General features: G+C 40.5%; 1 long non-coding RNA gene across 1 annotated transcript; it reads left to right on the top strand.

The window, feature by feature from the left end:
* The first annotated feature begins 3,367 nt into the window (after window positions 1-3,367).
* Window positions 3,368-7,873, top strand: LOC122876530. The gene is made up of 3 exons (XR_006378083.1): window positions 3,368-3,852; window positions 5,273-5,335; window positions 5,440-7,873. It is a non-coding gene; the product is annotated as an uncharacterized LOC122876530 (long non-coding RNA).
* Window positions 7,874-13,099: the final 5,226 nt, after the last annotated feature.

Here is a 13,099-nt window from a genome sequence, read left to right as displayed (position 1 = left end):
ACGTTCAGTTTGAGTTTGCCTTCTCATAAGCAGGTCAGAGTTCAGGGTCAAACACAGAGTTTTTCTCAAGGACACTTCAGCAGGCTGGGTACGTGCTGACATAGTGGAATGAACCTGGTCTCATTACTCACACTGCAATGTAGTGACAGTAGTAACAATGTTTTATTAAAGTGTAACTGACTGTACTTGTTACTGTTGGTCAAGGGTTGTCCTCCTCCAGCAAACAGCCTCCTTAACCTGACCTCTTTGTCTCACAGCTGACTCATCCTAAACCCTACTCATACACACCTACACACATACGGCTAGTGAATCCCACAGATAGAAACATATCCACACACACACATGCACATGAATATTGCACACATGTGAACACACACACATACACACGCATATACTCGGCTGACCCTTGGCCAGAGTGAAGCTCAGCACATTCTTTAGGGGCATGTTGACACCCTGGCAGGATCTATGAGGAGGTTCTGGCATTAGGAGCTTTTTGTTATTCCAACATTTCTGCTCTTGTGAATAGTAACTCCCACATCTCAGAGCCACAGACCAAATAAGAATTCAGCCAAGTATTTCAGTCGCACCACACCACATGCAACATTAGTGGATTTTGGAACTGTACATGAATGGACGTATATTATTATTTTTCTGGCTCAGTCGAGTTTACTGCCCAATGTATTTTCATATATTTATGCTTAAAGGTTTGACTGCAGTGCAAATGCAGACTACTGAAGATGCCAATGAATTCCCAGCATGCACTGGGCAAAGGGTAAGATACTCTGGACAGTCACATTCACACCTGCTTTAAACATTTTCTAATCAAATATCATTAAATTATAGTTTATGCAGCCAGGATAGTTTGCCAGAGAGCAATAATCCTTTCACTGTATGAACCTTTAAAAGGATTCTTCACAGTTTTAGCTTTGCACTCCTTTAACATTGTCTGCTATTAGCTGCTAACATAGCCTTGAGCTGCTAACCTCAATCAGAGATAAGGAGTGGGCTATAGAGGACTGGTAAGCTTACTTCTTTCTATCTGCACACCCCCAGATTATTTTTCATTTTCAAACTTGTAGGCTTCAAACGACGCTGACTCAAGTGACATCACTCGAGGCAGTTTATCAGACTTCACACAGCTCCTTCTGGAGCCACAAAGGGCTTCATACAACTTTTTTCACAGTAGTACTCCCTGTAAACAGACTGTGATGTGTAAAATCGGTGGAGTTCCCTTTTAAGTTATATGACCAGATTGTTCATATTTTTGTTTAGACTGTGGGACTAAAATGTAGACTGCAAAATGATGCATCCAAACTGCCAAAATATCTTCTAAAATCTGATAAAATGAAGATATCCTTTATCAAGATGTCTTTTCGGATGTTGCTGGAACACAAATTTGGAAACAAGGGGTTATGTAACCAAGCAGGTAAGGCAATTAACAGTTTTTTAAAGCAGCTATAATAAATATTTTTATACTAATAAGGGATCACATGACGAGTTGTATGTGAACACTGTCACTCGTAGTGAATAAACAACAGAGAATTATCACCAGACTCTGCAGTTCTTCCTAGCTCTATTGTGTTTTAGCGTCTTTCCACAACTTTACTGTTTTGGTTCACTCTCACATGTCTCATAGCGTACCTGCCCAGCACCAAACTATAATATATGAATAACTATAAATATTTACCTCAGGAATACTGGATTGAATATTGGACTTACATTAATCAAGTGGCCAGAAAAATGTCTCCAACTGAATGCTAATGTTGCTATAGGTCTGCTAGATGTGTGCTATATCAACTTTATAAGGTTATGTCAGTCTTGTTTTAACAGGTGATTTCTGTTGCTACCTAAATCTTTCAGTCAGAATTAGCCTTGCAGTTTCTCACAACTGACTGTGTTTCTCACATTTATTTCTATGTTTACTATTTTGAAATACTGAAGATTGTAAAGCAGGTAATTTGATCAATTAACTACATATTGAGAATAATAAATAAATAGGTAAATAAATGACATATTTTGATTTGCAATGACACAGTCTCAGCTTTTGTGCCTTTAAACATTAAACCCATTTTTCCAACAGCCCAGTTTGACTCCTTTACAGTCAGCGTTTCTCTTTTCCTATGTTTCACTACATTTCCCGCTCCATGATGAACCTGACTAATTAGTGGCAGCTTGTTGTGACCCAGGTCTATAAATAGGCTTCCTTGTGCCTCGGGCCTCCTTTTCGTCAGGCCTTCTTAGTGGTCTTAGAATGTCTTTACCAATGTGGGGCACAGAGCAGCTAATGTCAAACACATGTGGAGAGGAAAAGGGTTTACAGCGAAGGCAAGCAAAGATGCTTCATCTTTTAAGTGATAATTACTTGATTCCTACTCTGCTTCTCTCAGTGTTAGCCTTTGATCTCCTGCGAGTCAGCCTGCAAGACAAGCATAAAATTACAGGAGAATGTAATGAGTTTAAAAGCCCCATATTTACTGTTACGTGTGTAATTAAGGAATCTCTCTCCCTCCCTTGTTCCCTGCTTTATCCCTCCTTTTATCCTTCTATTATCTATTCTTTGACACTTGTTTGTCTCCCATTTGTTTGCTGTGTGCATGTTTGTCTGCAGCCCACATGCCTCTTGACACATTTGCCACTGCCTATGGCATGACTCAGATGCCAGTGGAAGAAGATGTGTCTCCCAGTGCCAACTGCACATATTTTTGAAGTCAAGATTTGCAAATGTCTTTCAGAGAGCCCCCTCACTTGTAAATAGAACAAGGGTCTGTAGGAAAGAAACTGAACTCTGCGTATGAGCTATTAACAACATTGAATAGAGTATTGTACTTTATGAGTATCCTCTTTAATAAATATCTGAAATGTCAGAGTATGGTTCTGACTTCTGTCTCCTTTAAATGTATTGAAACAAAAGCACAATATCTCTGTCCAAAATTAAAAATTGCTCTCTTATTTCTTCCAGCTTTTTATAAAGTTAAGACTGTGTGCTTATTGAGTTCATGTTGAAATGTACTGAATTCAAGAAAGAGAACTTAAGAGGCCATTCAGCGCTGCAGGGCTCAGTCTTCGGCCTTGTTTGCCTCCTCCCCCTGTCCTGCCTACCTCTCTCCATCCCCTGACCACTTCCTCCGGCCTTTGAAGCCGGGCTCCCCTCTTTGCTGCTGCCAGACAGGATACCCCACATCCTGTGAGAGACAGGAAGGAGTCCTGCTCCTAGCCCCAGACACAAAATCTGCACTCCAGCAGCCTCCAGCAACCCCTTTACCCTGCTCACATACTTCCAACAACAAAAATGTAGTGCAAAAAAACAAAACAATAGTGAATACATTCTTATCAAACTGAAGCAAAACTACTTAATCCCAAGAAACGTTAAAACAAAAAACAGATCAAAATCAGTTCTTGGAGGTGCACCTCAAATCTGTGAGGATCTCAACAGCTGACACCAATTTGCCTGAGCCTCTTTTGGATGGGCTTGCCCATGCTCCAGTGAACACAGGCCAGACCTCCTTCTGATGCAAAGCTAGTAGTGGTTTTGGTTGCTGCACTGATAAACCGCATGCAGATCAGGAATTTGGTTACCAGTATTTTCAGAGCTTTCTTCAACTCATACAAATGCACAGTCAGGGTCTGTCAAAGGATCAGCTGAGATGAGGGGTGTCTGGCTGTCAAGATGTACTTATGGACGAGTGACAGCGTTCCATCCCAGCTGTTGGACAGGTTCTGTGAAGAGAAACTTTGCAAGCAAGAAAAATGCATTGGCTGTTAAAGGAGGGAAGAGTGTCACTCATTCATTTTCCCTCCCACCACTGACCTCCCAGTCTGTTGACTCATGTCCCACGAAATGCAATGTCTGCGGTAAGTCAAAAAAAAAAGGAGCTGGGTTGTTTCAAGCTTTATTTAAAGGAGACTTTATTTTTATGTTGACATGTATTTAGATTTTACTGCTAAATTTGATGTACTGCAGCCTCACCCTTCGCCACCGCCCAGTGTCACAGCCACTTGGCAAAGTTGTCCGTTTAGTCCCTGATGTGGAACTGTGCCTGCTTTCCCATCCGCCTGCAGTTTGAGGTCAAAGGGAGTAAACCTGAGACCTAATGCCCCACCAAAAATTCTCTGACGCTCAACTGTCACTTGTCAGAATATTCCTTTTCAGCACTGTGAAAACAGGCGCACACCCAAAATGCTTGACCTCCTCCCAGAAAGCAGAGAGGGGGTGACAGCAGCGGTTGTGACCGTGAACAGAATAGCTCTACAGCTATGGCTGAAATGACTGTTCCCTGTCCAGCAGCGGCTGTCTAACCTCTGCCAGCAGCAATCAGCCTCGCAGCCCTGTCAGCTCTCAGGTGTGGGAACCCCCTCTCTGCCAGGCAGCCATCAAATGCAGTGCTGTAATTTAGACCATTAAGATGCAGTACAGAGGTCTGAGAGCTGCTGTACAGGAAGCTGGCAGGGAGGTAGATTCACACACCACTCCCAGGAGAGGGAGTGGTGTGTGAGGGAGAGGGCCAAGCTGGGGAGAGAGGAGATGGCAGGGAGGTGGACTGATGGGCTGGACCGGCCAACTGAACTCGATTCACTTATATATCTTTATATCTGCTTTTATGTTTTTGTTTGTTTTGTACTTATTGTTCGGACATGACAGCCAACATCAGCTGTGTCAGTCTGTGAACTTTTTGTTGCCAGAAGTGGCTCTTTGTGGCCCAAGGCTTATAAAGTCAGAAAAGGATGAATACAGGGCCTTTCGCTTTTTTGTTTCTATGCTTATTTATACAACTTCCACTCCTCTTTATGGGACACAGAATGCCTATTTCACTGTGACACACACTTGTCAAGGAATTTGTTTTATTATGGTGATGACAACCTTTCAGAGTTGACTACATGATTCACCACATCTGTCATATCCATTCCCCACCTCTTCCACTAAAATATATTAGCCGCATGTGGAGGCATATCTGCTGTCTTTGGCCGTGTGGTGCAATGTTTGGCATGCAGTGATGGTAATGTAAGTCTGCTACTTACAATACTGGGTACTGTAGTAGAGCTCATCATGCATTTCTGTATGAATGCAGAGCTAAAGCCTGAAACTGAGTTTGTTTGTAAGCAGTGACAGGAGACACCTAGTGGCCTGTTTTGGTACAGGGAAATTAACCCATTATAGTACAATAATACTAGGGAGTCAAAAGTTTATTATATAATTTTGAACCAAACATATTAAAGCTGCAAATAAAATGGGCAAGATTCTAAATGAGTTTTTCTCCTCTTCTCTCCTCTACAGACCTATGTGAAAGAGACAAGGATCCAGTGGGCACGAGATTTAGTGTATCCTTCAAAGCAGGAGGTCTGTTCTCTCCTGTACATCTTGCCAATAAAAATCCACATCTCTATCCTACTTGCCGTGTTGACATATTAATATGTGAATGATAATGTTTTTGTTTCAAAAAGCCTCCTTGATGTTGGTTGACTCCAGTCGCAACAGTCAAGTGTGGAACAGCAAAGAGACATGGCAGGGGAGCGCCGCTCTGAAGAATGAGAGTCAGTGAGGGTACCACATGGGGACACGCTCGCCTGTTGACGCTCCAGCTTTTAATATGCTTGAATTGGCACAGGAATTAATGTAAGCTAACCCCAAAATTCAGTTTTAATTATGCTCCTGCCAGACTATGCGCCCCACTTTCCTTTTCCCATCAGGCCCTATCACCCTGATGGTTGCCATGCCATGTTTCTGCCACCCATTACTCTGGCTGTGTTTTGACAAACTTCTTGCTGTAAAATGCTTGGTTAAAGGTGGTGGTGGGTCAGCAGCAGAGCCAATGTGTTAATCATAATAGCAGTAGTGCTATAGGACGCTTATAGTACAGACATTTCTGACATTTGTGTGCATGTGTGCACATTTCAAATGGTACATATGTTTCATATGGACATGTATATACATACTGTAAATATACATGTGGAACAGTGACTTCAGAAATCTATGAATAATTCTGAAATTCAGTTAATCAAAGAGCCCAAAGCGAGTTGTGAGCCATTAAAACTAAGTATGGCTTCTTCCCAGTGACAGAGGGCTGTTTGTTGCTCAGCCTCAGGTTCTTTCTTCAGGACAGTACCAGCGTGCCAAACGGTGGAAGTGGGTCAGTGCTCAGTCACACAGTGGCTGCAACACATACATCACACGTGCACCTGTACAAACATACAGAGGGAGGAAAAGCAGAGAAGAGCTGGAATGGCGTCACCTTCCAAACTTGAATTTAAACCACTTTTTACGCACAAAAAATGCTCTGTAACCAGGGTTTTCTGTCTTTTGTGCCTTAGCCATGGGTGCAAATTACACAAAGACTGATGCCATACACTACAAGTTTAGATACTATAGGCTGATAGATGTACTTATGAAATACACGACAGAGTATGCCAAATGAGTAAAGTATGTACATTTTGTAATTTGTTGGTGTTGCACTTGGTGCAGTCTGCGGGAACTGCTGTCCTGTGTGTCTGACTCAGAACAAGGACTCTCGCCTGCAACAAAGCCAAGACCGCAGAGGCAATATATTTTACAGCCTTTATGTTCTCAGCTATAGCTCTTTATAGTTCAGTGCCTATAGCTTTCTGTGACTCAGCAATCTAACAACTCAGATGAATGCAGACAAGCCGATGCCAAAGCCTGTGTGGTTTTGTGAGTGTATACTTAGGCATGTCTGGAAGGAGCAGGGTGTTATTTTATGTCAAAGGTCTGTGCATTCACAGATGCAGAACATTTGTCAGAGCAGGAGGCTTCTATTACAGCTAATAAGAGATGGAAAGCTTACCGCTTATTCACTTCTATTTTGTCCCTGCCAGAGAAAGAGTGAAGGAAAACTAATTATGGCAATGAAATACAAGTTTACTAAAAAGAAAAAACAAGTACTAAAAGAAGAAACAAGTACTACTAACTTGCTTTGAGGTAAGGGCCACATTTTAAAAAACTTCTTCCCAAATGGGGCAATTATTACACAAGACTAAGAGTCAACAGCCATGCTAGCAGCTCTGTGAGGCTGTATTTTGGCATACTAACATGCTCACAATGACTAGGCTAACATGCTGATGTTTAGCAGGTATAATATTTTATATTTTTTATATATTAGCTAATTAACACTAAACACAAAGAAGGCCTACTGCTGAGGCTGATGGGAATGTCATTACTTGCAGTTACTGCAGGTATATGGCCAAATACCTGCAGTAACTGCAAGTAATGATAATCATTAATCATAAAGCATTGGACAAACTTGAATATGGCACTAGATGAAAAGTACAATTCATCCTAAGGAGCACTTGATTGTTGGAACCAGATTACATGGCAATCTATCCAGTAGCTGTTGAGACATTTGACTCAAAAGAACAAATGTGGTTGCCTGGAGGCACAAGAGGAAAACACAGGGAATTACCAAAGTCAGTATAGGTTTCATCTTCTGGGGATCATGAATGTCTGGAATTGTCTGGAATTATGTGCCAATCCAGCATGTAGATAAAGGAAAACTTTGATCTGCTGGTGGCACAGATATGATAGGTATTGAATTCAGATTATTTCAATGTGGGCCTTATTTTTCTTTGGCAAATGAGCACACGTCTCTGAATTAGAGACAAAATTCTTCGTCTGTACTTACAGAGCCAAAATGGGAGGACATATAAGTCACTCCTTGGTAAGTCTAAGACTATATGCCAGTGTCTTGATTGGCACTAGTTTGTTGGGAATTAAACAACTTTACCTCAGTGTGTAAATGTTTTTACAAGTTTACTCACAGTGTCTGAACATTTGTGATCTCAAGAATGAAAAGGTGGCTGTCCCACTGTCTCTCCCCCATGTCTGTCTTATTCTCACAGCATGGACTGTCATGTATGACCTCAAGTAAACAACTTCTTCAAAGTTTTGCTCTTTTAATGAATGAATAAACTGCTGCAGGCCTGTAAACTTTAACAGCTGTTTTGTTGCTCATTTGCACTTTCCTGTGTGGCTCATGTTTAGAGTGGAAAATGTCTCTGACAGCTTGCCTGTTATGAATTTACTTGTTCCCATAAACATTCCTTTATTTTCTGTGGGATTTTTTCCAGTGCTTGGACGTATAGACCAGTCTCAACATTTCTTCTCATTGAGGGAAACTTGTAAAGAGAAACTCCTGTAAAGTGGTTCATTAAAAGAGTTTATAACTGCTAGTTGATTAAGGAGCTTTAATTTCAAAAATACAGATCATTATGTTGCATCAACAAAGGATACATGGGGCGCACATTTTTATACAACTGATCAACAGTCCACTTTGCATGCTCATTAGGGGTCAAATAGAGACTAAAAGCTAGAGCAATAAAAAATGTCCCACCTCAACAACACATGGTGAGCGTAATTTTCATTGCAGGGTCTATATGTGTGAGCTGTTAACTCTGAATCACAGCTTTTAAAGGATGATAGTTCTATAATGTTACTACTAAACCCCTGAATAAGCAGGAAAAATCCTCAATAAGGGCTTGTTCACCTGAGCAAACAGCTGCTGAATACACAGGTTGGTGTTGGATATTGGCTTCCCTTTCCCCAGTTTTAGAGTGAAAGGTAAATATTCAACTCCGGGATGTTGGCGGCACCTGAAACAGTCCAGAGCAGGCACCCTTCAATCCTAGATCTGTTCACTGCAATGAGAAATTTGCCAAATATATAGATCTAAATATACTAAAAGTGCCAGCTGTGCACACAAATCACATCACCCTCAAATTCATAGTTTGTGTACTTCCACAAAACCTTAAATATGGTGTCCTGTTGAAGCATTTATGCCATGTTTATCAAAAATGTTGAAACGAGATGATTCATATTTCATATGAATAATGAAATATTGTTGTCCCTGTTGGCTGCCGCAGCTAATCATTTTCAGTACAGTAATAAATGAGTTTACCTGCAGTAATCATCAGCAATGCGTCTGCACGGCTGCAGCAGATGTGTCCTCCCTGCCCCTGGTGGTTCAGAGGAGACATACTTACTATGGGAAAGAGGGAAACGGGTCTGAAGAGAAGCTATCTGCTGAGTCTTTTAAATAAAGCCTCTCATATGCAGAGACTTCCAGAAATCCACCATATTTCAAATATTTGAAATCTAGCACTACTTGCCTGTGGAAAAGTACAACTTAATAATGATTATTAAATTTAGAAGCTATTGTCATTAGATTACTTTTAAGGAATGTTACAAATTCAATTTCAGCATGTATTTGTCTATGTTCCTGAGGTATTAAAATGTAACTCTGAGGTTATATAAGGTAACACATTTAGGAATTACTTTTTAAATTTGATTTAAAAATATTATTTTCAAATACCATATAGGCCTTTACTGCAATGCCAATGCAAGGCTAGAAAGTAGCATACATTGGATTTGTTCCAGAAATTGAAGCCTTGTTTTAAAGTTTTAAAAGCACATATGTGCTACAGCTCGAAAGACTCTGACAAACCAATACAAAGAAGACAAAGGAGTAGGTAAATGTTCCAGACAGGGTTGTATGCTTTATAGCCAAACTTGAGGCTTTCAGTTCTTATTAAGTACTATCTTTGGCTTATTTTAATTATTTATTTATTTTGTTTTTTGGACACATGTCATGTCTGTCACTGCCTCTGAAGGTCTCTTAGAGGTAGCCTGAGTTACCTTTAGACTGAGCCAGACTAGCTGTTTTCCCTGCTTTCAGTCTTTTTGCTACGCCAAACTAACCCTTTCCTGGTTGCAGCTTCATTTTTAACCTAGATGATTGAGTACAGTTAAAGGTTAAAGGTAACCAGTGAGTAGACAGTAAAGCAATAGTTTGACATTTTGGGAAATAAACTTATTTGCCTTCTTGCTGAGAGTTAAGATGAGAGGACTGATATCACTCTCATGTCTGTTTCCTAAATATGAAGCTAGAGCCAGGAGATGATTAGCTTAACTTAGCATAACAACTGGAGGCAGGGGAAAACAGCTTTCCTGGCTCACTCGAAAGTCCAAAAATACACCTGCCAACACCTCTAAAACTTACTAATTAACACATTTTATCTCATTTGTTTAATCCGTACAAAGGTAGAAATGTAAAAATGACGAATTAAGGTTTTATGTGTTGTTTTGTGCTGGTAACTTTTGTATTCCCTGAAGTCTCGGCTGGTTACTGGAAACCTAACGGTGACTTCAGGACTTCATACTTCGAACAGCTAGCTGTTTCCCATGCTTCCAGTCTTTATGCTAAGCTAAGCTATTTGCCTCCTGGCTTCAGCACCATACCTAACACAGAGACATGAGAGTGGAATTAATCTTCACGTCTAACTCTCGGCAAGAAAGCAACACATTCCCCACCGGGATTTCACACTATTGGCTGTAACTTCAGCTGTCGGTAAGTCTTCATCTAGCTTCAGTGGCATACCAGAACTCTGTGAGGCTTGGTCCCTACATTGCGGTTGTGTAGTTTACACCTTCCCTGTCACGTTGTGGCCAGACTGTGTGGTTTCTGTTTATTTATGAATGGAAAACGCAGCAATATATGTGGGCTGAATTAGAGAGTCAGACCCACTCTGAGCCCACCGGCAGGAGAACCAACGGGGCCACAGAAACCCTCCATTACTACACAGCTTTATTTTTAGCCAACATTCTTCAACTCAACAAAGAAGTCATTCAAGTTAATCCAGAAGCAAATATTTCTTAGTGAGTTATAGAAATAAATCATGGCATTTATTTACATTTATGCTACTGTACAGCCTTACATTTGTCGTGTGCAGTGTGTGTGTGTCGGATCAAGACAAAGATAATGAATCCTCACTCAAACATTTGGTCATTGTCAGTGGGATTAGGAGGAGAGGGATGTTTGGCTGAGTACAGCCTCTTCATAAAGTATCAGCTGAAAGAAAAAACAACGATCCTGCTCATTGGATATGACCGCTTCACTACTTCAACAACATTCGAACATTCTTCAGTGGCATTAGGAAATATTTGGAGAGGGAGGGGGAAGGATTGAAACCCAAGACATAAACACGTGGAGCTGGGAGAGCTAACAGGCACAGGAGGACAACCTGCCAACAGGAGCTGTGGCTTCCAGGAATGTGCACAAACACAGTGCCTCTCTATTACCCTCAGTGCTGTGTATCATCTGTGGTCCCATTTTCTCTTTTTGTCTGTCTCACCTGCAATTTGCAGACATATGAAAGTTGAAACTAATATTTTTGAGCTGAAAACTGCTGAATGCAAATATTTTGTGCCAATATTTGCTACATTTATTTTTGACACATTTTTGCCAAAAGTCTTAAAGGAATAGTTGGACATCATGGGGAATAATCTTATTTTCTTTTTGTAGAGTAAAGAGAGAAGATTGATACCACTCCCATCATAGTACGGTAAATATAAAGCTAGCGCTAGCAGCTGGTTAGCTTGGTTTAGTATAAAGACTGGAACCAGGGGGAAACAGCAATTCTGACTTTCTCCAAAGGTAACAAAATCCAGCCACCAGGACCTCTAAAGCTCACTAATGAATGTGTTATATCGTGTTTGTTTAATCCACACACAAAAAGAGTAAAGATGACGACTCATTATTTTATGGAGGGCTATGTGCCAGGCAACCAGTGGAGACTCCAGGGGGTCCGGGCCAAAAAATAGTCTGGCACATAACCCTCTGTAAAACATCAAATTGTTCTTTTTACACTTGGATTTTTGTATGGATTAGACATACAAGATATAACATATGAATACAGTGAATTTGAAAGACGTGCTGGTTGACAGATCTTGTTACCTTTTCACATAGATCCAGGCTAGCTGCTTTCCCCTGTTTCCAGTCTTTGCGCTAAGCTAAGCCTTAAGCTAACCCACTGCTGGTTGTAGCCTTATATTTACTGCACAGACATGAGAGTGGTAGCCTATATCATCTAACTCTCCTCCAGAAAGTGAATAAGTGTATTTCTCAAAAGGTTGAATTATTCCCTTGAAAAACAAAAGATTGGAAACATTCACTTCCTCTAGAATTATATAGAGGGGTCTCTGACATAACATTTTGATCTACAGGAGAATGCAACTCTCAAATAAATACCCTACAAATTAAATTCCTTCAAGTTTCACTAAACTCAAAGATTTCTATTTTTAGCCATCTGAAATAAATACGACATGACAAATATATAAACAAAAATGTAAAAAAATATCTAACTTTTGTCTAGCTCTGTCCACTTTACTAAGTAATTACCATTTTCAGGGCAGAAGCTGTGATGGCAGTATGTTCTTGTTCCTGCCCTGTTCACGTCACATTGACGGCTCACCAGCTGCTCGCTCAGCAGTGAGTCAACAGCACAGACAGCAGCTTAGTTTACACAACCCCCAATTCCAATTTTTCCCTCCATCAAGTTAGTGTAATTTATTTCATGCATGTCACCCTCGTCAGTATAATTTCCTTCACCACACGCCACACTAGTAGACTTTTGGTCACAGACGATCACAGTTTTAGACTTTCGTGGAGTGATATGTACCGTATAGTCCACGGTTTGTCTCACACTGCTGCTTCACATCATATGGTATGTCCTGTTGTCAGCCTGACCTTTTTGGACTCTTGGACACTTTTCAATATAATTTTGCACGAATGTCGCCCAGGTAAATTCTTGTGTTGGATTTATTACATTACTACAGGGTATTTAGAGGTGCAAGTCAGAACACTCTGTCATCTGATGTTGCTGTTATTAAAGCCTGTGACTGTGAACACTGCCAAGCACTAGATTCATTAAGAGCTCCACTCCTCCAGGAGCAAAAACAAAACAGCCAAAGGAGTGATTTATGTCAAGGTGTGTTTATTGGTGATATTGCTCCAGGAAAAAATGGTATTTTAAAATTACAGTCTATATGGAACTATTGTGTGTATATGTGTCATCAGATTTAAAATCACAGTGGTTTAATTGTTAAAATAAGAAAGGAAAAAGTTATGTGTTACACACGAAAAGGCTCATATTTTGTCAATCCAGCAGGTGGATACACACCCCATTCAAATTGCTGATTGTTTTTTGTTTGTTTTTTGAGTAATATAAACTCTAAGTGTTTCTGGCAATGTGTCATTTATGGTATTGATTTTGAGTGAGTGGCAGATAAAGACTCTTTTCAATGCACACTTGGGGC

Source organism: Siniperca chuatsi, linkage group LG5, assembly GCF_020085105.1.
Source record: "Siniperca chuatsi isolate FFG_IHB_CAS linkage group LG5, ASM2008510v1, whole genome shotgun sequence".
Lineage (NCBI taxonomy): Eukaryota > Metazoa > Chordata > Actinopteri > Centrarchiformes > Sinipercidae > Siniperca > Siniperca chuatsi.
This window is presented reverse-complemented; position numbering and strand designations above follow the sequence as displayed.